This window comes from Myotis davidii, unplaced genomic scaffold (genome assembly GCF_000327345.1).
Source record: "Myotis davidii unplaced genomic scaffold, ASM32734v1 scaffold93, whole genome shotgun sequence".
Lineage (NCBI taxonomy): Eukaryota > Metazoa > Chordata > Mammalia > Chiroptera > Vespertilionidae > Myotis > Myotis davidii.
The window spans coordinates 4,538,283-4,541,527 of NW_006292095.1; the positions used below are offsets into that span (position 1 = coordinate 4,538,283).

The window sequence follows — 3,245 nt, forward strand, 5'->3', positions numbered from 1 at the left end:
GAGCGCCGCCATCCGCCATCCGGGCCACCCTGGGGCCGCCCAGCCCCCGCCCACTCAGGGGTAGGGAGCTGCCGAGGTGAGGTGTTTAAGAGCAGAAACATCTGAGGCCGGGAGGGCTGAGGTTCAAACACCTTCACCACCACTAACTGGCTGTGTGACCTGGAGCAAGTTGCTTAGTGTCTCTGCCTTTAGCTTCCTCATGAGCAGAGGGGACATCATGCTGAAGCTGCCTTGTAGGGCTTTTGTGGGGAGGGCATGGGTTAATCTGTGTAATGTGCGCAGCACAATGGCTCAATAAGGAAGCTGTTATCATTAAGGAAGATTTACACTAGCTATTATGATAATTGATCAGGCAGCTCATAACTATGAGCAGAAGTGAGGAGGGCACATTCAGAAAAAACTCAGAGAGGCCAGGTTGTAATCTCAGCCATCTGGGGCCCTGCCCCTGCACGTGAGGATGGGCTGCCTGAGAGGGAAGCTCGCTCTCACCTCCCGAGCCTGCAGGCACGTGCCTCCCCAGGGCAGGAGATGATCATTAAGTAGGAGGCAGATGGGGAGGCCCCAATGAAAGTCTAGACAGGACAAGCTAGAATCCCTCTGAAAACCCACTCAGTCCCACAATCAGTCATTTCAGCTGAGACAAAACATTCCTTGTTCCAGGTCAGCAGTTGAAAATTTTTTTTAAAACGTTCTTTCAAATGGCACCCCGCCATGTAAGTCAGGTAGAGATGTAGCTGCTTTGCTGGAAGTGGGAAGAGGCGGCTCCTGGAGCACCTACAGGCTCCCGGTTGAACTCCTCCCCAAAGGGGAGCCTGTGTCCCTTCTGAAGAGCAGTGTCCTTAGACGGAGGCTTAAGAAACATTTTCTAAGAGAAACAAATGTACATAAAACACGAACCCTGTCCTTAGGGAGCTTAGATTCTAATAAGCTGTCAGCTACAGTCTTGCACTGGCTGGCAACTGAACCCCAATGTCCCTGATGGAAGGTACCAACCTAACAGGGCCCCATTGCTACATTCTGCAGAACTTGAGCCTTTCAGTTGCCAGGGATTCCTCCACATTCACATAGCACACTCTCAGACTGTGCGGGGGGCGGGAGGGGGGGGCAGGGGGTGGAAGTGGGGAGGAAATGTGTTTGCATTGTTCACCTGCTTCAGAAAAAATAATCTTTACAATTAACTTACCTTTCACAGCACCTTGTGAGGTGGGGTTATGACTATTCCATTTCACAGATGAGGAAACTGAGGCTGAAGACATTGAACTTGTCCAAAGTCACAATGCTGGAACCAAGATTCAAAGCCCAGTGTTCCTGGTTTTTTTAGAGCATGGTGGCATGGACTCCAGACTGGGGCTACCTCAGTTCAAATCCCTCCTCTGCCACTTGCTAGTTGTGTCTCTTGCCTCAGTTTCCTCATCTGTAAAGTGGGGATGATGATGATGATACCGACCACCCTTGAAATGATGCCTGGCACACAGCAAGTGCTCAGCAAGAGTTAGTGGCTGTCTTGGGATCACCAACTAATAAGTTATAACTAGATTTGTTCATTTCATTCTGCCATTTGCTAGGCTGTTACAGAACAGTGCGCAGCAGCACGTGGCGAAGGAGAAAAATGTGTGGTTCAGAGAAGCCAGTGCCGTGGGAGTGCCCAGAAAGGGCATTTGGAATGTCTCATTCATGGCCGCTCCATCATTTTCGAGTACTCCTCACCAGAAGCCATGCTGAGTCCTCCCAGTCAGTCCAATGGCAGCACATGTGTTGCCACAGCTAGCCTTTCAGCGACGACAGCTGGGAGCATGTCCCTAAGGAAGCTGAGGGCCACATATGGCTGTCCGGGTAGACCAGTTAGCTCTGCCACAGACACTGCCCCTGGGCTCTGCCCACAAACGTACAGCACAGATGCTCAATGTGCCACATCTCCATGTCCCGAGGGACAACTCAAGGGTGTCCCCATCCATGATGGCGGGTGGGAGAGAGGGAAGGAGAAAGAGAGCAGTGGGAGTGAGAAGAACACACGGTCCAGGTCCTGGGAAACAGCTGGACCCCAGTTCATCAGGGTGAAAGTGCCTTTTCCCAGCCTTCCCATTCCGGTCATTTCTCTCCGAATCTATTCAGAGCTGAAGGTATTTGTAAGTGCTCCTTGGCATTCCAGGGACTCAAAAAATAATAATAATAATAAAGTAAAAAAAAGAAAAGAAGAGAAAGTAAAGGAAGGAAGGAAGGAAGGAGGAAGGGAATTCCCAGAATTCTGCCATAACACTTTTCACATCAGAACCCAAACAAAACGTGTGCTTCCAGGGACCCAGGCATTAAAGTTAAATTTGGAAAGAGAGTGGGAAAAGAAACGCCTGACCTTATTCTCTGAGTCCACCCACCCACGCCACACACCCCTCCGCGAAAATGCCCTGCCCAAGGCTTAAAGGACAAGCGCCTCGTTTTGCGCAATAAATGTCCAAGGATCGCAAGAATGTCCAGCCTCTGGTTCCTACCTCTTCGGCCTTGGTCCCAGGGTCGTTTCTCTCTGGTTTCGCACCACCTGCTACAGATCCATCATCTCTCCTTGGGAAGCAGAGCCGCTGGTCAGGGAGGGGTTCCGCGGAAGGAAGGGGAGGGCAGGGCTGAGATCACGGACGTGCGGAGGGGAGGGTCTCTGAACCAAGCACTTGGTTTCGGGGAAAAGGATGTTTTGTCATTTTTGGCTTGAATTTCCAGAGGCTGAACAGGAAATGTCCACTGGGGTCCCAAGAGAGAAACCGGCGTGGTGTGCCTGCCGAGCGGGGCGAGCCCTCACCCAGGGCCCGTCTGGAATTTAAAATTGAAAGCTCCGTCTGAATCCTGCTGCCTTTCCCCCCTAACTCTCCCTCCAGCCCCTTTTTTTCCTTAGTGGAATGTCAGTTTCGTTCCTGACATGCTGGAAAAATTTTCCTCTGCCGAAGCTTGGCTCAGGAACACGCTCTCTTGTGAGAGAATTTCTCCTGTTACACAGTTCAGCTTTTTTTTTTTTCTTTTAAAGGAAGCTATTTGTTTCGCCAACTCTTGTACTAAGGGCATTTTTGATGGATTTCCACCCCTCCCCCCATGAACCTCTGAATTCCAAGAAATATACATGCCCACATCCCTCTTGACTGTTTTCCCCCTTCTAACAACAACAACAACAACAACAACAAAAACAACAATAATAATAACTGGTCAAATGATCGCAGTGAAAATGTCCTTAAACTTTGGGCTCAGGTCAACCTTCTGATGTT

General features: G+C 50.2%; 1 protein-coding gene across 2 annotated transcripts in view; it reads right to left on the minus strand.

The window, feature by feature from the left end:
- TACC1 (transforming acidic coiled-coil containing protein 1) overlaps positions 1-2,958 on the minus strand; it is a 110,491-nt gene extending 107,533 nt beyond the window's left edge. The window contains exon 1 of one of the 2 annotated variants that reach the window (XM_006765562.2): positions 2,487-2,958. The gene's annotated coding sequence lies outside the window, so the exon portion shown is untranslated. The remainder of the gene's footprint in view (positions 1-2,486) is intronic. The other variant, XM_015565209.1, reaches the window with a different exon arrangement.
- Between the last annotated feature and the right edge of the window lie 287 nt (positions 2,959-3,245).